Consider the following 24,115-nt stretch of genomic DNA (forward strand, 5'->3'; position numbering starts at 1 on the left):
GGCCCGTTCGTACGCTCTACGTCGGCGTTCGGCAATGTTCGGCTCGTGCCGTCGTTGTCGACCCGCCACAATTTGTTCTTGAGTGATTCACAGACTACAGATATATTTAGACAGGAAACTATGGTACTATATCTAAGTACTTTTGGCGTCGATCGCAGCGCTTTCTAGTGTGGCATACAAGAAGCTTGACGATGGCGCGAAAATTCAAATCACTGCGTTGCATTATATATTGATATTTATTGTACAATATCAATACAAAATTGCTTAATTAAATACAAGTATTAGCACGCAATTTAATCTTTCTGTCTTGTATTTAAAAAAAACAATTTTATATTGATATTGCACAATAAATTTATTATGGAATAGGAATACATAAATAAAAAATTTTAAAAACATTTTTAATAGTTTTATTTTACTGTTAAAATAAATCGCTCGATTCTATTATATACGTCAGAAAGAATCGAGAAAGAAAACTGACACTTGTAAAATAATATTATATACATGTGTGGTTAGTATATTGGATTATCAAAAATTACAATTGAGTATTATTTAAAAATTGTGCAGCATTGTGATCAGCATTGGATCCCTGCTATTCCTGGATGAAAAATATTTTCTTCGTGCAGATTAAGAGCCATGGCATCAACAATCACCATTCTGAAACAAAAGAATATTATTAATGGTGGATAATTTATTTTATTTCACATTGACATTTCTAGGCTGCTGCTTAGGAATAAAACAAGAAGGAAGCACTTATAAGCTTATTAAGTAATGAAATGAAGTGCTTATATGGCAGGTAAGAAGAAAAGGGTATGCATGTATCTACTTTATTGTCTGCGCTTCTTATTCTTAAGTCTTTTATTATAAGACTTTCTAGCTTGTAATTTGAGAGGATCAACAATGCAAGACTCTAATTTTTTTCGCCCAGTTAATAGAAAGTTCATTTGTTTACACCAAGAAAAAATATATAATCGTAATACTAAGTTAACAATAAAATCAAAAAGATGGCCTCTATGTGCTGGAAGATAAACATGCTGGATTTAATTTAGATAGTACTATTTCCTTCAAACTCGACATAACATGAAACTTATGGCAAATAATCGGTAAATTATTTTTGCAGTGATTGACAATGGTATTAAAAACTTTATAGATTTTGATTGTTGGGTGGATTAAAGTATTTGGACCACATGCCCTAGAAGTTATTAAACTATGCCCCGGTAACTGTATTTTAGATTTAAGATCCAGTCTACATTCACAACAAGATCCAAATTTAGATAGAGCCCGTTTTGCCACATAACCAGCTATATATTTACAAACCGCAACATATTGACTACTTTTCTGTCTTGAAGAACTTGTTGGTAAGGAGTGACTTCGATGTCCGATGTTAAAAAAAGTTTTAATGAATCTAAAATTTCACCGTCATCATTTTCACAATTTGCTCCAATGGAGCGAGTATGAGATAAGTTTGATATGAGAAGCGACTTAAAAGCATCTATAAAATTTGAACTAGAGGGGTTAATGTTACGTGCACCCTGACTTCTTGCCATGCCAAAAAAGTTTTCAATGGGGTCTTGGTTAAGGTTACGTGGAAGCACAAAAGTAAATTTATAACATGTAAGTAATTTATTACTCAAATATGATATTGCTTCCAGAGTTGTAATCCAGTTACGCACTGTAGGTGGTATTGATATTTTTTGGTTTTAGGAATCTACAAATTTTACTGATTTTAAGATGGAAATAGCTTCCTGCCAAAATTTCCAGTAGGGAGATGTTAATCTGACTCCACAACGGTATTTACAAATAATACTATCAGCATTGAGAGAACTGCCATTTAAACTGTCGATAAGTTTATTTATAAATAAGACAAGATCAGCAGTCTGCGATGCCCCATCGTCAATATCATCCACAGTATCTGCCAAAGATTTCATGGTAGTTCCTACTGTCCTGCTGAACACCAACCTTGACCTTCATTTTTCTAAGTTTATCAGGGAAAATATGACAATCTGTTAATTTGTGCATTTGGAAAAAGTCTTCCCCTCTTGCTTGATCGTATGTGTATGATTGTACAATATGGGACCACTTTGCTATTTTTGATACAGAATTTTGAATAAAATGTACATCTTTTACTAGCATATTATTTCTAAATCCCTTCAAAAGATGTGGCACATCAAACATTTGTACGATTTCATGGCCTTCAATTTCAAACCCGTGAACTTTATATTCAGTACCACCCCGAAGGTACAATTCACAGGTTTCCTGTTTCAGGATATTTATTTTATTTACAGCAGAGTTGTGCAGTGACATATACATAAGCCAACAGAGTTTGTATTCCACCCTCTGTGGAAAACGTAGCCAGTGTAGTTCCTGAAGTAGTGGAGTGATATGACTGAACTTAGAGATTCCGAAAATAAGTCTCGCTGCGGTATTCAATACAGATTGTAGGCGAGTCATTTTGTTCATTGGTAGACCTGCATAGATACCATTACAATAATCGCCTCTAGACACTACAAACGCATTTTTTAATTGACGGGCGGCATCAAACCTTTATTGATGTCGGTGAGTTTCATCTAGATAAATTATTTCACCTCCTAGGTAATGTTTAAAAACACTTTAATTTTTTTATGCAAGTTTTTTAATCAACAATATTTTAAGAGTATGTCCAAATGTTTGTAGGGAGTTATTTAGATTGAAACTTAAAGATAACTGGTAAATGTACTAAGAAGTTATGTTATTTCTTGGTAGTTGTAATAATATAATAAAAAATAAAAAAAGTTTTTGTGCAACTGTCTCACAAATTGATATTTCTTCCAAGAAAAATATTCCGTTTCACTAATAGCTAGTTCACGCATAATGGATTGAGCGAGATAGACAACAGTTGCCGAAATTACAAACAGCTGTGGTAAATTACATATTTTTTACATTTATATATGTATATATTTAATCTTACTTTGTTACTCTAACAAACAATTTAACTCTGCAAAGCGTCCTTTTTATTGTGAATAAATTTACAAAATATATCATTCAAAATGATAACGGATAGTGAAAGTGATATAGAAATAATAGTACCTCACCGAGAAACTTGGAGACTTAGCAGCTCAACCTATTCCGAAAGTGAATTAGACAATAACGATCAACTTCTAAGTGATGTGATGATAGTTTATATGACTCTTAAGGAAGAAATCGAAGAAACTTTTTCTGAAGTATTCTTGGATCAATATCGAGCTGATATACCTCATTTACCACAATTACGTTTTGTTTGTAGAATAGTTTGTAGAATAGAGTTTGTATAATAATAATTACGTTTTTTTTGTAGAGTAATAATTAATACCTAATGAACAGCTAAAACATTTTAATTTCCCATTACTGTGGGTACCCATTATAATAAATTAACAAATTATTTTTTTAATATTCAAACATCCTAATTGACAAACATTAGGTTCCATGGTAAATTATTTTTATGTTTTATGGCTCTTTACTTATTTGTTTATATTCTTAATTAAGGGGTTTTCCGGTGATATTGGGACCTCACTAGATAGGAGTTATTATATTAAAGTTAAAATATTCAATTAGTTATTCAACGAAGTACATCAATATTTTCGTAATCACTGGGTCGGGTATAATAGCGGGGAAAGCACAGAATACAATTATTTTCCTCAAATATCATATAAGTGATTGAAAAATCTAAATATTAACATTGACTACTGGACTACATTACTCTGCTGGAGTGCACTCAGACCAGAAATACGCAGTGGGCCTGATATGTCATCAGCGTTGATATCTAAAAACATTATTAATTAGTAATATGTGACAATGTGTCAATGAGTCGGACAAGTAACTGTATGTATACATTTTAAGTTCTTCGAAAATACAAACAGCTTTAATATGCCGATTTGCTGGAGAAAATTATGGGTCAGAAATTTGTTTCAACTGAGAGGGTCACTTTCATGGTCATGTCATACGATATAAATGTGCTATAAACTTTTTAATAATTAAAAAAGGAATGGCCCACGCTCAGACGCTGTAGTCTTTGTCGATCACAAAAACGGCATTTGTAAATTTGCAGAAAACACCCACAAAACTAGAAAAATCTTATGGTACTATAAAAATCATTTAAACTTGTCAAATACATAATAAGATTCTTGTTTGTAATATTTAAAAAAACTTATGTATTCATTGTTATCATTTGTTAGTCAAAAACATTCCAACTGTTGTGTAGATTTTATAATTCACCCTTTTCACAAAATGGCTATTATCTCAGTTTCACTTTTCTATGGCTGGCTGCTTTCTGTATAACTACGTTCAAATATCATCACTTTTGACTTAGTTTGGTTCATCGCCAATTGGCTCTCCAGGCATACATCATACATTCTAGAGACTATTTGTTGCAAATCCTCGTTGCTGCTTGCTAACAGAACTGCATCATCAACATACAACAAGCAGCTGACTGAAAAATTATCAGTTTTTGCTCCAATACCCATACATTCTATCTCTTTCATACAGTTGTCCATGTATAGATTAAACAACCATAGTGACATTACACATCCCTGTTTCATGCCTTTTGAGATCGCAAACCAAGATGTAAATCTCCCATTAACTCTTACACACGCTGAACTCTCCTGAATTTATATGTATTTTTTCTTATTTTTTTCTTTTTAACAAAGAAACAAAGATGTTTCTCTTTCTCTTATATATAAATATGTATGTCTGTAAATTTTTATTACAAAAATAAAAAAATATTACTACAAACCAGAAATAGGTTGGATGAAAGTCGTACCACTGCAACTGGCAACGCCTTCCGGGAGTGCACAGGGGAGTTCTTCAGTAACAGCTACGCCGACTGTAATTCACAATAAAAATAAAATGAACATCATACCAGATAACATAATGCAAGAATTTCAGGAAAAACCTTGAAAGATCGAGTAAGGCTTGAACGAATAGAAAAGAATAAGCTGAGATGGTTAGGACGTGTAGAAAGCATTAACGATAATATAATAACTGAGATAGAACATAAGTCTGAAAGAAGGGGTGTAAGGAAATGTGAAAATTATAGAAATACATACCCGAACTCTGTTCACCAAGTAAATAATGAAAACTATTTTCTTTGGATGGTGACTTGTTAAACCCTGTAAAAAAAATACAAATTACCAACACCACATTGTAAAAGCACATCCTTACAATTGTATACACACCATGCCACCCTAGTAATTGTTTGTAAATAATGACCAAATAAAAATGTCGGAAGTTGCAGGAAAAGGCACTACGCCAACTTTGTACATACATTATAACCCGATTAATCAACTGTAAAAACAATATAAACTCCGATTGAGACAAAAAATATGGAACGATATAGCAAAACTGTAAGACAAATCACAAACACCACATTCCAAAAGCAGACTTGCAATTGTATAGACACAAGACAGATAAATAAGGTGCAATTACAGTGGAAAGCTAACCTAAGTCGTACATATATTTTTCTTGCAGAAATACTAATAACTTTAATTGTAAAATGGGTCCAGATTAATAAAAGTATGCTTTCCCTATGAGTTATAAATTTGCAGGGCAGGCAAACGGGACGAATAAACGTGCAACATGAGACAAATTCTTGAAATAATTATGTATGAAATATCATGTAATTTACCTGGCAATCCAATGGTAGGCACAGAGCACAATAAAAGCTGGATGTCATTGTATTGGCTAAAGTTGAATGCGTTGAAGTGTTTAATGCATACAAAACAACGTCGATTAATCTTGTCATCGGATAAATTCATAAATTTGGGACTTTGAACACGATTGATCCGTTCTTTAAATAAATGTGGATATCGTTTCGGAAAACGATGTAGTTTTTTCGTAGAATTACGATTCGGTACGCAACAACTCGGTATTTCGAAGGAAAAGTGCAAAAACACAGAGAGCAGTGTGACAGCGATTTCGAATGGAAACGGATAAATTGGCGGTTCGTCTAGAAGAACGCCGGCCGGCACGGCGTGGCTGGGCACACGCCGCCGACAGTTGCGCCACAAACTGTATTGATTTACTAGCAAGTGGCTTGTGCGGCATCGGAAGAATGACTAGAAAGTCTTGTATTGGCTGAAAACTGCCTGGAGTGATTAACAAGGCTTAAAACAATTAATATTCAAATATAAATATTATTTTTTGTAAACGTCAATCTACGCCTAGCGGCGCAATTGCGAAGCTCTTCTCAGTCACTGGGTTGCACTATTATGAATCTGTTTTTAAAAATAAACATTTGTACATTACATTAAATTAAAAATTAATATTCTTTTTGCATTCCCCAAAATCCAATGAAAAGAAATAAACGGGTCGAAATTATAAAGAATTTTAGGAAAGAATCTGATTGGGATCCACCAAAAACGAATGTTGATTGTTAACGTTAAAATTTCTCCATTATCCTCAAATTGTTGGTACAACATGCATGATATTTCAATGCATCCCTGGTATAAACGAACAAACATAGTAACTATGGGTACGTTTTCGTATAACTACTTTTTAAAATATTTTATTTTAAAAAGCATGTCTATTTATTAATAATATGTCAATGGTCAAGAGAAAAAAAAAACTTTAAAAAGCATGTGTATTTTTGTTAAAAATTCAGCGATGCTTTCAAAATAACAATAGTAATTTCAGGCAAAATATGTTAATTTTTGTCTATATAAAATCAAGAAAATTAAAGGTTTTTTTTTTTTATTATTTAAAAAAAAATAATTTGCTTTCTTATGACGTACCAAAATATTTAAATTTTAAGCGCCATTTCCAACTAGTTGTAAATAACTCACTATTAGTTTAACCGGGTTGTGGTCTCGTGGATAGTGTCTCGGACTCGGATCAAGGTCCGTGGTTCGAACCCCACTCTACCACAACGATTCCCATTTTCTAAAAGTGAATTATTTACAACTCTTTAAAAATGCCCCCCAAAATTGAAATATTTGGGTAAATCACAAGAACCTAAGAACTCTTTTTTATAAAAAAAAGAAAGCGGGAATAAAGTTGTGGTAGAGTGGGGTTTGAACCTCGAACCATTTGTGAGTTTCGTGACACTAGCCACAGCACCACGACTCGGTTCATATTATTTAATTCCTTTACCTTATATTTGCATGTGGCAGTATATTGTACATAACATTGATTATATAATTATGTAGAAAGTAATGCAAATTTTGATATATTTTACGATACATGAAATAATTATAGGAGAACTGTAACGCAATGTACAAAGTAAAACATTCCCTGATGTTAGTTAGGTAAAATAATTTGTAATAACCTGTTAGTATAATTTGTCGTCATAACTTTCATAATATTAATAGAATTTAATTAAACAAGTCAATTAAAAAAATATATGTATTAAAAATTAAAAAAAAACTTATTTGTGCATGTTGTGTTCTCATATAATTGATGAACAATATTTAAAAAGAACAAAATGTGATTATTATACCAATGTCGTATGTATTTTTAAAAATTATTTGTGAACCATAATAAAATAACGTACTTACCTAAATTAATATTGTAAAGTTTGTATTGTAAATTATGTAAAATGTGTATAAATATACTTTCTGACAAATTGCAATTCAGCAGGACTTTTAGTATTTATATTATTTTTGTAAATATTTTATAAAAAAAAATTATCTCCATAAGATTAATAATTTTGTAATTTTTTTTTATTTATTTGTAAAAAAATATTTTTTCACAATTAAAAATATGTGAAGAAGTCAATACAATATAATGCAATTGAAGACATAAGTGAATAAATGTGTTTTCTGACAAAAACAAAAACAAGAGATATCTGGGGTTAAAGTATTAAACACGGTAGAATGGGGAACATCAGCACTACAGGAAATTGGATACAAAAAATGTTTTCTTGCGAGCTGTAAAAAATAAAGCATTAAATTCTTCGGCAAAGTTTCTTGAAAATGTACGAAAAAAATATTAAAAATATTACACGCACTTCTTTGAATGATGTCACTGGTTCATATGAACCAACCAATGAAATGAGAGCTGTAAAGATATCCGGTTAGCTTACCGTAAAGAACAAATCGGGAGAACTGACAGATGACGTCACACGCGGAGTTATTTTAGAAATACAAAACTTTAAACAATCATAGAACTGATAATACGATATATAAAAATTAATAAAAACAAAATTTCGGCTTAGCTTAATAGTCTATTAACAAATAAAAAAAGACACAGAACTCGATCTCGGAACCTCATGCATGGAAATCAAATACGCTTACCACTTCTGCACGAGGCAGACAATAAATAAACAAATGAAACTTTATAGCACCTTACTCTTAACGGGAATCAGACCTTAAGATGGAAAAAAACAAAAGCCGGGGTGAGTTTTACTGTCTCAGGACACGCACGGTTGTAAATTCGTTAAAGTGCTCATCAAAATTCATTCATTAGCTTGTTATGATCGGAACTCATTGAGATTTAGAGATTGTAATTTTATCTAAAGGTTCTCGTCACGTTACATCTTACCGCATCCTTTGCTGTGCAAAAGGGAGGCTAAAATACCGTATACGTTGAACATTTTATGTGGTTTTATTCACATTAAAAAACTCCTTTTTACATAATTTAATTGAACCGACACTGTCATACAAAATTACCAGGAGCTAAAAAAGGTAAAAACACAGGGAAGGATTAGAAAATAAAAAAAGGAGAAAGAGGAAACCGATTAATTAAATAAATAAAAACGTATTTATCATCAGCTTCTTAATTTATTTTTTTTGTACCACAACAGGCTAGGAGGCCCCATATAGTGGTGAATTACAGTACAAAACACCCAGGCTTGAAAAAAATCCCTTTTTGTTTTTTTTGTTCTGACCGGGAATCAAACCCAGAACCATCCAATTTCGGTAATTATTATGACCCGGCGTTTTGTCTTTTATAAGTAAAAAAATATATTTAATACACTTATTTTAATAAGTAAAATGAAAGTTACTTTTCAATTAACGTGTCCTTGCGGTATCAATATTTTTTTAAATAAATAGTTTTTATTAAAACAATATATTTCTTATAATTATCGGGAGCTTTCATTATATTTTATTGGTATTGAAGTTATCAATTACCTATAAGCTACCAGTTCTTTTTGCGAGAATTCTGTAATTGGTGATAAATCCCGTTTATTCGAGCTACCTTAAGGATTTGCTTCGAATCTCTGGATGTGAGAACATATCTACACAATCTATCACGACTTTTCCCCGTGGGGTAGGCAGAGAGGATGAAATGCCAAATAACAATGTTTTTGCATACACATCTCGCATCCTCTACACTCACACTTCTTACAATGCACGCACGCCGATTATTCCGACTTTTGAAATGTCCATTATGAAGTATGTTTTAATTTGGTGAAGCTATGCCTTTCTCGGTTTGCTCGTTTTTTGTATACATCAATATTCGCATCGTAAATCCTATTAGCAGTTCTTTCACTGTGTTCATTCGCTCTACATGTCCAAACCATCGCAGCGCTCCTTTCTTGATTGTATCGAAAATGTTTGCCTCAGCCTTATACACCTATCATTCATAGTTTTCCGCATAATTACGAGGGTCAGTCAAAAAGTAGTTCCTCCTTTTTTTTTTCTTAAATAAAGTTAGTTACGTGAAAAGTTTGAATTTGACTCTATTCCTCAAACCTTTTTCTACTATCTACAGCAATAGGAACTTCCTGCGTGGCAGCACTGCAATAGATTGCAAAATAGCCCACATCAATCTTCGTATTAGGCAGCGTTATGTGATTGAAATGTTGAATGCTGAAGATGGAACGCCCATTCGCATTCATGAAAGACTGGAAAATGTGTACAGTGATGCAAACGTGGATGTCAGTACTGTTAAACGATGGATTTGTCGCTGTAACGCAGCTGAAGGACAAACAAACATGAAAAGCGAAGTGGCAGGTCGTTGACTGCAAAACCTCCCCAGAACATTCGGCTAGTCGATGATATCATTCGTGGAATGATGAATTGTGTCGCATTTTCACCCTGTGCAATCTGCACAAACTGTGCGATCGGCAGGGAAAATTATGTGCGACAGTGTTTTGATATGCAGAAGGTGTGATTATGGTTAATCTTTTGAAGCAGGGATGCACAATAAATTCTGTCTAATACGTCACATCCCTTAAAAAGTTTAAAGCACATCTGTTGATTTTAGTGAAGTTAATTTAAATTTAAATTTTTAATAAAGAGCTGAATCCTTTCTTGTTGTGAAGAGATTCATCTGATCGAATTATTTCACATACTAGGCAACGCCTGTATACAGGCAGCTCTTAAACTGAACTAAAATCAACAGATGGAAGAATGAAAGAAATATGGATTCAAACATTGGCAAAATAGTAAATTTGACACAGTATGTAAAGTGGCCACTTAAGTGGCACATGCATTGGCTGGTTTAAACCAGCCAATGACAGCTCATACGCTCTATAAAATGTTTTCCATCCCTGTTGCAATTTGTAAATCTTATGCAATTGCATTTTAATTTCTTGACAATTCAAAAAGACAAGAAAAAAAGAGGCACGAGTGTTTAATTAACCCTCGTATTTACTTGAGAGATCGCATTTCGACAGCATTTAACCTTGTTTTTTCCAAGTTCATAATTCATTCTTATACGTGAGGGTCGGCATATATATTTAAGAGACCAGGAACATATTTAAAATATTATATTTTCAAGTACCCCGCAAATAGGTACTGTTAGGCGTGTAATATAGTAGATGGGCAGTAGGTAGCTGGCTGTCCATCTTCCCGCCATTAATGGTATGATCGATTATGTCTGGTAACACCTTAATGCGGCATTTGCATAATAAAATTACATCGCATCGCGTATCTTTGCAATCATGAGAGCGAGCAAAACGTATTCGTACCAGAGTATTCAACCGTTGAATCAGCAGTTTAAACATCGACGCTGTTAATATTTTGAACATAAATACTGTAGCTGTTTTAAAAAGTTTTTTTTTGTTATCAGACTTTTAAAAAAGAAATATTTGCGTTCTTATGATTTACCCAAATATTTCATTTTGAGGTCCATTTTCAACGAGTTGTAAATAACTCACTATTATAAAATGGAATCAAGTTGGGGTAGAGTAGGATTCGAACCACGGAACTTTGGTCCGTGAGTCCGAGACACTAGCCACAGGACCACAACACAACTTTCACTAAACAATTATAACTAACATAAAACAAGTTAACATATTCCATATCTTTGTACATAGAAATTGATTTTATAATGACAGAGAAAACAGATTGGTAAATAATTCCTTTATACGCGGTGATGTAACATCGTGTTATCACAAGCAAAAGACGGAATATTCTGAAGTTCAAATATAAAAAAAAAACCACCTTGACATACTGTGTGTGTTGGATTTGTTCCGACGTTTCGGCTACCATTGCAGGAGCCATCTAAAGGGAAACTGAGTGTTTTGTAGAAAAAAGTATGTGTTTAAGTACTAGTAATTTGTACCGTGTCGCAGTCGATAGTAGGCCCATTTCTATTCGTATTTGTAGTATGTAGCACCCAAAAAAGAAACATATTGATAACAGTGATCATAAAAACTTTCGCACCTATTTATCTAGACATACTGTTTAGTTCTTCCTTTTCCGTAGTTTATAAAAATAAACATATAATTTTGCCATGATAATAAATTATTAAAAATCATAAATACGTCATTTTACGTGCGTGCGCACATCCCTCATCACTGTCAATAAACGACTCTTTTCTCACAAACACCGGCCACAAAACAGCGTCTCTGTCTTTTTTGTTATGAGTTCTATCTTCGTACTCACTCCTATACATATTAATTGCTGTATTGGCGTCACATTCATTCTTCGCGTGGCAAGGATAAATATTTTTTATATCAAAATCCAGCATATTTGTACAAATTTACTTTCCAAATCCAGTGTGAAAATATCCATTTACAGATTACAAAATACAACTTCATTATTTAAAAAAAAAAATACAGAGATATATCAAGTCTTGTATTGTATGTAGACTGGTGTGACTTGACTAGTAGTTTATTGGCTGTAGATTTAAGAAAAGATAGATAGATCCAGTTTCTTTTGACACCAAATAAAAAATATCTTGAGGTGATACCATTTTGTAAATTAATATTCAGAATCTTCAAACAGCTGAAAAATGTTATTTGTCAAATGCCGATTCTTGACCCTAGTTAACAACGAAAATGATGTTTATTAATATCACCTGTAACTTTCAATCCCGATTTTGAAAGTTTGATTATCTTTAAATATAATACAGTGCCAACCAATCACTTCTTCTTCTTCTTTTTCAGCCTATAGTCGTCAACTCCTGAACGTAGACCTTTTTCATCCTTCTCTATGTAAAACGTTTTTTGGCTTCTTTCATCAATGCTGTTCTAATATTTGACGCTATAAGTCATGCCACCGATAAAATATCTTAAGGCTTGAGTCCAGTAAAACGAATGAAAAATGAGAAAATCATACCATTTTTCCATTTTAAAACGAATGTTTTAAAAAAATCGTGCAATAATTATAAAATAAAAACATAAATTAGAAAAACAGTATTTTTTATTAATTAATAAAATATTGTTTAAAATTTTAGATAACTAAAATCTAACCACTTTTCGACCGGCAAATTAAGCCATTTCAAATTTAGTCTAAACTTTGGGGCCTCGATTTTCATAAAAAGATTAAGTATTGAACGAAAAAAAAACAACGATTTAAAGATAATAAAATGAAGTATATATAAATTATTTTTTTTAGATTTTTTTTTTTTTTTTTAAGAAGATAATTCTGGTTGTAACATTCAATTTCTAATATTATAATATTGAGATTTTTGTTACCTTCATACTAGCCCTTACCGGTACCGGACAAATACCTACCACACAAATAACAGTAAATTTTAATATGGATCCCAACCATACCCCTAGGGTTATAAAACAAATTTAATAATATCGACTATTAATTATGATTATCCAAGTATTTAAATTTTAGGAGGCATTTTCGTAAATACTAAATATTAAATCATGAGTATCAGGTTGTGGTAGACCGGGGTTCGAACCTCAGGCTTCTGATCCTTGAATCCGTGACTCTACCACAATACCGAAATCTCGTTGAAATTTTATTTGAAATAAATATAACAAATACACATATTTCGTATTTTTTTGTGAGAAGAAAAACAGTTTTGTAAATAAATTATATTGAGTAGATATAATATATAAGTACAACCGACATGCAGAACATCTTAGAGAAGGACTGCTATTAGGTGGTTAAAGTGATCACTTTACACAACTGTGTATTATTCACTATTTCACCAATTTTTTTTGTGAAAATTATTTTTTTAATTTTTTAAATTGTCGATCGATCAGAACGTCGCGAAGGCGGTGGACGGTAGCATTATTAAATGGTAAATTGTTCGCAATAAACGGCGGAGATGAGCTCATGTCTCGAGTCAGTCTTCTGTTTGCCCATTCTGCCGGCCTTCTGGCCTGCTGGTCGGTAGGCCCCTAGCCTGCCGGCCTGCAAACACCCCCTCTACCCGCCACGACCCAGACCGCCACCCCTCACCAGAGGATGCGGAAATCTGATTCTCCACACCAATTTCGTTACATTTCACAAGTTCCCAATTACCGAAATTGCATCGTTCGATCATTAAACTGCCTGCACTGGAGTTTACAATATTTTCACTCAACAGAAAAGGCTTCGAGATACGTATTACATACTTTGTTTTAGAATACACATGGTAAATTACTTTTCAGGGTACGTATTCTGATGGGAAGTTGAAATTTATCTTCAATTTTATCTAAAAAGTAAAATTAAGTTTTTGTATGAAAAATAGAATATATTTACAATTTGTTTTCTAAACATGTTCAATTACCGGTTACCGACGAAGAAACTTTGAATTTTGTTTATGAACGACTATCTTCATCGGTATTTACTGAGACGGTATAAACTAGTGTCGATATATATGTACGAAAGTGTGTATATTTGTATGAAAAGTGTGTATATTTGCAAGAAAATACGCCAACTTCTAGTCAAATCTGTTTGATTGAAAATTTGAATCAATGTTTTTAGTAAAACTATATTTTTCAAACTATTTATTTTGTTTTTTTTCTAAAATATAACTTCATTCTCAGAGTTACGAACTACTTCTGGGAAAGCATTCCATACAAAGGAGCTTTCGACATCAATTGCACGCTTACAGAATTTAATTCGCTGGTTGAGTGCAGATGAAGATGTAGCTGATTTTGTGTAGTTGTTTATTTTGTTTGTTTTACTATGGTCCTCTTCCTTTTGATTCGTGATTCGGGAAGTAAGGGCGCGGTCCCAATTGACTGATCCCGATGACCGTTTTCACAAAGCGAAATAAATACAAAACGCAAAATGTTCAACAAAAAGTTTTTTTATGATGAAAAAATAACTACTTGGATTTTAATAAAAACAAAAAATCGTTTTGCAGAAATTTTAAATCCTAACGTACACTCCTACTGGAAATTAATATTATAGAAGAAGTGGAATTATTCTTTAAAATAATCTACACTTTCCGAATTTTCAGAAAAATTATACATCTTGATATTTGATTTATTAAATGTATAGAAATGTTAATTTGTGTTAGAATATAACATATAAGTTTTCTTTTGTAAAAAATGAAATCATTCTGACTGTTATGTTTGCCTACATATGCCTATGTTATATATATGTTATTTCTGAAATATATTTCTATTATTACTCAATTAAACGATAATTCAATCCAATTCAACTCGCTGCAATTTCAAACATATATCGTTCTGAACAAAAATTATTTTATCGATTGATAGCTATCATATGAAAGAATTGATGTCCGTCAAAAAACACATTTTGGATTTTTTGTAGGTATTAAACTTTGTGAAAACCGTCATCAATTTGGAACTAACACTGTATTCCTCCACTGTCATACATGGAAACTAAAATAAATTAATGTAGTGACCGTGTGTACATACATATTCGATTAATCACAAATTGACAATACTACATTGAAAGTTTAAAAAAAATCCATGTTTTATTATTTTCGCGGTTTGTTTGTTAAGAAACATTAAATTTTCCCTTTAATTTGAACTGATAAATAAAATAAATTATTGAAAAGTTTCATTTTTCTTATGTCTTTCTAAAATTCTTTTTTACTAAACTAAAATTTTAATTGGGTATGTACAAAAAATATAACACTTATTAGGTACTTCGGAACGTGTAGTGGAGTCGTTATATCTACAAAGAAGTAACATAAAATACGAGTATTTAATTTTTCATACATTTCTTTTTATTTTTTGCTGTGGCTAATTGAAATTAATAAATAAATAACGGTAACCGGTGTGTAATTTGCAATTTGCAATTTGCAATATCAAATAAAAGTAAATAGCATAAAAATTCTTTTTAGTCCCTTGTCATGCCAAATTTTGTATAATATTCAGTAATAACAATTACCAAGGCTGTCAAAATTCAATTACAGGAGAGCTTTTTAAAAATAATGATTACATAATAATAATCAACAAAAACGAATTTCCTTGAACTGTCGTAGTTCGCCCGAAGACATTTTGCGAACGAGTTTCGAAAAATCATAATATTTTATTTATTTTCATAAAGGCGTTGTTGATATTCATGTTTTAAGTGTTATTGTGTTTCGTTAAAGTTCATTACATTAATCTTAAGTGATGTAATCTACATTTTATTTTATTTTAATTTTATTCAAATATTCGGCAATTTGTGCCTTTTAAATGTAAGGAGGAAAATACTTAATTTTGCTCCTACTAATAAAACAAATTGTATGAGAGTACCACCATCACCATACTCCTACAGGTACACACCTAGTAATGCTTAGGGCACTGCATATGTACAATGCACTCCAATTTCTGCTCATATGGATAATTTTTGTTACGTGAAAGGTAAAGTTTACTGCTTTGAACGACGTCACATTAAGAATTAATCAATGGTAGGGGGTTGTGATTAGTTTCCGGTTCCCCGAAAGCCGATTTACCAATCAGCAGAACTCTTCGACTAGAATTTGTGACGTCATAGGTGGAGTAATTTCAAAATAACAAAACTAAGATAAATCCACTGATAATACGATGCATAAAAATAATAAGTATAAAATTGGCTAAGTTTGATAAGTCCATAAACAAATAATAAATTATTATATTTGGCGTATGATTTTGGTTTATTGGTAAATACTGTAATTTTTCGTCGTAATGGATGTTGTTTTCTTTAAATAAATTAATAAATAACCGATTGCTAATATTATTAGCGATTCTAACATCCAGATTCTATTGATATTATCATATTCTAACATATATTTTTTAAAGTAATGTACTGTTCCATTTTACTTGATTTGAACTTTTGGCATATAAGTATATTTTGTATTGTTAACATATTTGTATATCTACATGGATTGTTAATTTACTTTATTTAAATTAAAAATATATATTTTACAAAAAGCCATTGTTTTCGATTTATTTTGCAGACGTTTTATATTTGAAAATAAATCATAAGTTAACATTTACTTGGTAAATATGCATTGTTCAATGTAATTAACTAAATGCTTACCGCCTTGAGATTAAACGTATTTATTTAAACACTTTACGTACATATACAGTTAACATACATACATGTGCATAAGGGCAGGTATATTGCCTTAAAGCAATTTCTTCCTACCACCCAAACCGTTCAGTTTGAGAAAATCGGTGGTATATGAACATATTGTAGGTATATTATAATATTTTCTTTATAAAACAAAACATTGTTTTAAAAGTATTTTTTTTTGAAATAATTGAATAAAGGAGGAGGTAAAAAATAAAGAAAATGGAGGGGGGAGAGAAAGAAAAAAAAAATTTACATAAAACCCAGAGCCCGTATAAAAAAAGGAAGTTAAGTTATCATCAACCGTCTATAAAGTACAATTAAATTTTCTGTATGAAAAATATAATATTTATCTAAAATATGTTTTTAAACATGTTCAATTACAGATTTTCGATGGTCATACATTGATCCAAGGCTCCAATTACAATGGCAAGGTAACAGTGTTTTCTTAAATTGTCTCTCAAGTAAAATTTGTTTTTTAAACGAAAATCAAAATTAATATTTGTATAAGTATTATCGTTGGTCAAATGTAACTGAACATATTTTAAATAATAAATCATAAAAATATACACATTATTGTTTGGAAAGTTTGATTTTAATTTGAAGGCGATTAAAAAGAGTTCCGTTAACTTCAACTGAATATAAAATAAATTAATATATTTGTAAAGTACCCAATTTCGTCAGTAGCCTATAATTGAAAATGTTTGAAAAATAATAATATGAATATTTGATTTCTCGCACTGAAAATTCGCTTTTACTGTAATTCTGTTAACTTCCCATTGTAATTGGAAATAACCTGAACTTGTAAAAATACTTGTAAAAAACTTAAGATTTAAACAACGAAAATAGAGAAATATCACATATATACACATAAATACAAATACAGATAAAAACATCGGAAAAGGACTTGAATTTTCAAAATCTATACGGATATTGTGAAGAAATGTTTTCATGCATTTAAAATAAAACTGTTATTTTTTTAAAACTGAATCGTGACGTATCGATCATTTTTACGGGAATTTATAATTATTCATTTTAAAATATTTTTTATGCTACTAAGTACAATTTTTTTTTACGTGACAGTATTTCATAGACCCTTATTATTTATATTATAAAAACCTGATATTTCCCTACTAAACGATTTTCGAAACACAAATGACGATACACAATAACCAAATAAACACAAATCAATTGATTTGCAAACTAAATACACGATTTGTTCGTCAATTAACATAAAAACACACGAATTAAGCGATACGACTGATAATAATTCGCAATTGCCTGCCATTATGTCATAAATAAATTGATACCTATAATTTGACAGTTGCGTAGTACGCACGTTTGAAGTATATTATAATTGTAATTATAGACTGTCGATTCTAGATATTATTTAATATAATTTATTGGGCACAGATTCAAGGCGTTCTGGTTTTTACAGCGCATTCTTGAGCCTCTAAACTGATGAATAGTTAGTATCTGTGATTAGTAATCTGCCAAACACGGATTATGGAGCCATGGATTAATAAATAATCGTAGGGGGTCGTTTAAAACTGGAAGCCATAAGTTATTTAATATTCATTTTTATGTTTTACAATGATTTTACGAGATGAAAATAATGTTCGCACCGGACAATATTACGAGTATTTGAGTGATGCAATTAAAAAATATATTATTTGTTGCAAAATAATATCCATAATATCTTTTAAGGAAAACTCCTATTCAACCCATATTCACACCTTTCAGCTATTGGTGTATAACAACTGTACATGTAAAAAAATTACAGCGCACCTCGATAGCCTTAATATTTTATTTTTTTAATTTCCCATTTACCAACATATTTTTGCTGTCTCGTTGTACTAGTTGTCCTGTTTTTTTGTAGAGTAAAATAATAAGACAATTTTTAATTAAATATAAAGTATTTGCCTTCTAATAATTTACACACTGAAAAATTTGGGGTCAGTTGCAACACGTTGTAAATAACTCACGTTACAAAGTTTTGGTAAACCTGGGTTCGAACATCGGACCTTTGATCTGTGAGTTTGCCACTCTAGCCACGGGACCACAACCTGGTCCTACTAATTATATGTGACAGATTTCAAGTACTTACTTATTATATTTTAAAACAACGTATTTTTTGTTGATTTGAATATATGAAAAGATCTTCTTAAATTCTAAAGGATCTACAGCGACAATTCGGCTTGAATCTTGTCACTAACAATTTATTATGTATTTTGAGCCTATTTATTGTATTACAATATGTCGGTTTTAAATAAATATTTTATAATTCTTCTTCTTCTTCTGCAGTCTTATTCTCTCCACTGCTCGATAAAGGCCTCTTCCAAACGTCCCCATTCCTTCCTATCACTCGCTTTCATCATCCAAGTTTTACCTGCAATAGAGACAATGTCGTCGACCCATCTATTCTGTGGCCTTCCAACACTTCTTTTGTTTGCCCATGGTCTCCACTTTATTATTTATTTTATAATTATGTACCGAATAATAAAATATTTATAACAACAATAATAAAATGATAAAAAATGATAAGTGCAATAAATTATACTAATTTATGGAAAAAGTAGATTACGTTTCATCATAACATGACTTTACAACACATTTTTCTCACAATTGATTTTCATACTGAATAAAAAAAAATGTAGCGAGAATTCAACATCGTATAATCGTTTTAAATGATAGCTCCTTAATTAGCGTAATAAACTAGTTTAAATATATTTTGTTGAACACCTTTCGGGCATGTCAGCCAGTAGCAATCTATTCGATTTTGTTCGTACTTAAACTTAACTTATTTTCCCGATGAAATTAAAAATTCAAATTTAGTTTATACTGCATACAAGTTAACCATTGCTGTCAAGATGACGTCCCGTCAGCCTAAAGCGATGGGGCGGCAGTATGCCAACCATCTCACGTAAAAGAAGGCTTATGTAATCTAATTTATTCATTACTTAAATAATTTATAGCCTTTAATAAAGCGAGGGTACCTTTACCAAATTATCTGGTGTTAGCAAGATTTATGGAGCAGTAGGACGAAAATAAGGAAGCTTAATTAACAGTAGCGACTATTATTTATCTCGAACATTTTTAGGGAGGTTTCTTTTCCGAATCAAATAGTCTCATTGGATTGTTATTAATGACTCCAAATGCCGATGACATTATTTAATTTGCATCGCTTGATTGGATTTCTCTGATGTATTGATATTTGTTCGGAGGAATTATTCGGCTCCGCCCCCTAAGGAAATCAATACATTAATATATATGTACGAGTTCGTATAACTTTTTTCATAAATTCAATAGTAATTAACATCGTGTTATTGATACTACTGTATGCCGTAATTGGCAATCTGTATTTTTTGTTATTAATTTTTCATTTTATAGCAAGATAATATAATTTACATACCAAATATTCAAAATTGATCATGTCGAAGCTGTTTGCTTTGTTTTTTATATTTTATTTTGGGGACCAGAGTTGTTGTCTATGCGCCCAGTGCCCAATAGACCTACATAAGGGCACGCAATACGTCACAAGTCCTTAAAAAGAATGCTATGAAGTGTATTTAAATCCACTTCATAGCATTCTTTGCTTAATTTGTGATATTATTGTATTTTCGTGTGCTCAATAAATCGAAATTGAGAGTAACTAAAATCTTTTATTTCTTTTTAAGGTGAAATTCGTTAAATCCATTTAATCGTATTTTTGCATGAATTTAAACTGCTACAAACAAGCAGAGTATATACACTTCTGCAATATACATATATGTAACATGACTAATTTTTGGTTTTGTCAATATAATAAAAATATGTAATGGAACCCTTTAAAAAAATACATATATACCAAATTAAAAAAAATATACTCATTTAGTATATAATTCTTAAGGCTCAATAAATACAAATTTGTTATGATGAATTTTTTAATTAAATCCAGTTAATTACAAAATTAAATTAAAACTAGATACTAAAAAAAGTACGCTTTGAACACTGACTTGACTTGACTTGCATAAATAATAATAATTCCAAAAAATATTGTTTTGATTTGCATACTTAATCTTTAAATTTATTTTGATTTAATTAACATTTTCAATCGATAAAATTAATCACTATTAATTATTTTCAGATATTAATAATAATATTAACATTTCAAATCAATATAATTAACACGCAAGTTTTTTTTGTTTCCTTCTACGTCCGGTTTGCCTTGTTTTTATATTCCTTTTTCAATTCCTTATTAAGTTTATACTGTAATTTTTCATTATTCCAGTATTTCCCTTTTTACTGTTTTCATTTTTATAAATAAACTTATGTTTCTGTGTATCTTCCCGCATAAATCATTTTATGACACGACTGACGTTTTAAAATAAGTTTGTACGTGGCTTTACAAATTCCTGTTTGATTTAACTACTTATATAAATTTTATGGGGTTATTTTGAGAAAATGGTACAAGCAACGTCCAGAATCGAATCCAGTTATGCAGAAAACAAACAATAAAAAAAGATATGTTGATGTTATCGGGTACAGTAAGGTCAAATTTATGTTCTGCTGAATACAGCCAGACCGCTTTCATACAAAAAACTGTAATAATCATCTTCTGAAAATAGTGTTGATCACAAAAACGGCACTCGATTTGTCGAAAACATCCACAGCACTAGAAAAATCTTACGGTAGGTACTTTAAAACTAAACTGGTCAAATACATTCTTGTTTGTATAATTTTGTTTATATAAAATAGATTCTTGTTTGTAATATAAAAAAAAACCAATGAACTAATTGGTTATCATTTGTCAAAGTCAAAAACATTCCATCTGTTTTGTAGGTTTGATTATTAACTCTTTTAATAAAAGTGCTATTATCTCAGTTTCACTTTTCTATGGCTAGCTGCTTTCTACATACATACGTTCAATTATTACCATCGCATTATTCTCTCATAAAAATGAGAAAGAGTCAATGCGGGGTTAGATGCCTCCCATTTCCGTAAATATTCTATTCAAAAAGGATTTGATCAAATTCAACACTATACGAAAGAAATATTATTTATCAGTAAAAAAAATAAAGATGTACCTGTAAAACCTAAACAAAAGAAATAAAAATAAAAATTTCTGATGAAATGCAAAAGAGCGTTTCTTCCTTGCTCTGATTTTCACATTCTGATTGCGACTTATTTTCTTCAACATCTGTCTTACTTTGGTCTTTAAAAAAAAAAATGTTTGTAGTTTTCCTCGAGTTCTTTGACCTGGTTTAAATTTTTGGCATTCTTAAATATTCCATGTTATCCCCTGGCGCACCATAGTTTTGTACGTAACTCGTATGGCTAAACCGAACCTTAAATATAAAAAAAACATAAAAAATCTTTTCAGCTTATTTGTGGAATATACCAGCACAGTATATTTTATGTTCGAAATGCAAAAAACGTAGCCAAAGAATAAACTTAAAATGTTTATAATAAAGTTCACAGTGATTTTATATTATACTTTGTGTCCGGGATTAAGAATTCAATTTTGTTTGTTAAATATATTTGTATAATTTTGGTGTGGTGGTGATCCTGCAATGTAAGACAATGTCGGTGTTCCAAGGTATATTTATTACTCGGCGAATAAATATACGAAACTCTTACAGAACGCGAGAGTAAGGGTGATGATGAGTCGAAGTGATGGCACTTGGAGTACAGGCTGAAACTGAGTAACTGCCTTGAGCTGACTAGTGATCTCTTTATAGGCCACGTTTCTTTGTTCTTCATATCTTCATGGCGTGAATGTACTACAGGAAGTTGCTCTTATGTAGACGGACGTTTTATGTGCAATACTGTTAGCCTTGCAGAATATAACGTATTGAATTGAACATAAAATTATGATACGCTTCATCGGCCATTGCTCTATATTTCATGTGAAATCATTACACGCGTGTGTCATCGATCAATAGACTATGACCTCCACATATTTAATCAAAGCCTTGATCTAAAGTTCAGAATATTTATCTTGGCGATCTTTCTACCACAAATTCTGTGCCTACACAGTTTCCAGTTTATTATAATGCTCAACATGTTCCATAACCAGACTTCTTGAATGGCCAGTAATGATATTATTATTTTCGAAATATATGTTTACGATGGCGATTTTGATAATTGGATTAGCTCGCCGCAAAGGTGTTGATAATAGGTTAAAGACCGTTTTATATGGATCAAAAAACAAAACAAAAAATTGGTCTGGTTTTTATTTAATAAAAAATTCACATGTTTTATAAAAGAAATAAATATTAGCGATCTATTTTTGTTTTTATCTGTTCGATTATTACTTTTAGTATTGTTACAGAGGAAAATGTAAAAAAAAACTGTCGCCATATTCTACTCCATTAAACAATAAAAAAAATGCACAAACATGTGAACATCGAAAATATCGGTATCCATTTATTTATTTTACACTTTACATACACATTACAAAATTTGTATACATATTAGGGCTGGCATATTGCCTTAAGGCAACTTCTTCCTACCTACACAAACCGTTCAGTTTGAGAAAATTTCAAGTAAATGGACATCTTTTATCAGAATCTTATAATTTTATACAACAATTTAAAACAAATTTAGCAAAAAAAAAATACACTTATAATTTTATACAAAAATTAAAAACAAAAATTAACAAAAAAAAAATACACTATACTAGGAAGAGAGGAGAGGAGAGGTGATAGAATAGAAAGAAAAAGTAAAAAGGAACAACTCAAATATTTAGATAGTGACATTTCAATCTTGATTTAAATGTAAATAAAGAAGGTCTCTAACATTAGTGGGTCACAATCGAGCAGCTACTACTACATGGTGACCTGTTGCGTTGGATTCAGTCATATGTATCAAATAGGTGTCAAGTGGTAATGATAAGAGGTTATGAGTCGTTGCCCCACTCTCCAACTTCCGGAGTTCCTCAAGGGTCTCATCTTGGTCCATTGTTATTTCTAATTTTTATTAACGACCTTCCAAATAAATTAAAATGTATGTCTCTCTTGTGCGCTGATGACCTTTAAATATATTATAAAACAGATCAAATAGAATATTCTGATTGATTGCAGACTAATATGCATACTTTACTGAGTTGGTGTTATAAACATGATATGCAAGCAAAAATTAAAAAGTGCTACTCTATCAGTTTTACTCGTAAAATTAACCCAATATTTTTTACTACCCTCTTGGTGACAAACCATTAAGTATGGTTAACATTATTAACGATCACGGGGTTTATTTTGAAACAAAACTAAATTTTTAACATAATATAGATTACATTTTTTCGTAAGTTACTTAAACTACTGAGTTTTCTTTAAAAGAATAACTAAATTCTATAAAAAATGGAAAATTGTTATATATTATGCCTATATATGAGTTTTATTCGCAGTAATCTTGAGTATGCCTCATGGGTATGGAGTCCGCAATATCAAAAGCACATAAACTATATGTGAATCTATTAAAAAAAGTTCTTAAAGTATCTTTTACGTAAGTCTCAAATTTCTAACCCACTTTCAAATTAAAATTACTAGCAACTTTCAACT

The 24,115-nt window shown here is 31.0% G+C and overlaps 1 long non-coding RNA gene across 1 annotated transcript; it reads right to left on the reverse strand.

Annotated features, from left to right (window-relative positions):
• Positions 1-391: 391 nt before the first annotated feature.
• Positions 392-6,025, reverse strand: LOC148271043 (uncharacterized). Its single transcript, XR_015825218.1, has 4 exons — positions 5,636-6,025; positions 5,058-5,120; positions 4,745-4,834; positions 392-654 (listed from the first exon to the last, which is right to left on the reverse strand). It is a non-coding gene; the product is annotated as an uncharacterized LOC148271043 (long non-coding RNA).
• Positions 6,026-24,115: the final 18,090 nt, after the last annotated feature.

This window comes from Micrasema longulum, unplaced genomic scaffold (genome assembly GCF_059751315.1).
Source record: "Micrasema longulum isolate JH-2025_06_02 unplaced genomic scaffold, ASM5975131v1 h1tg003147l, whole genome shotgun sequence".
In the NCBI taxonomy this organism is placed as follows: domain Eukaryota; kingdom Metazoa; phylum Arthropoda; class Insecta; order Trichoptera; family Brachycentridae; genus Micrasema; species Micrasema longulum.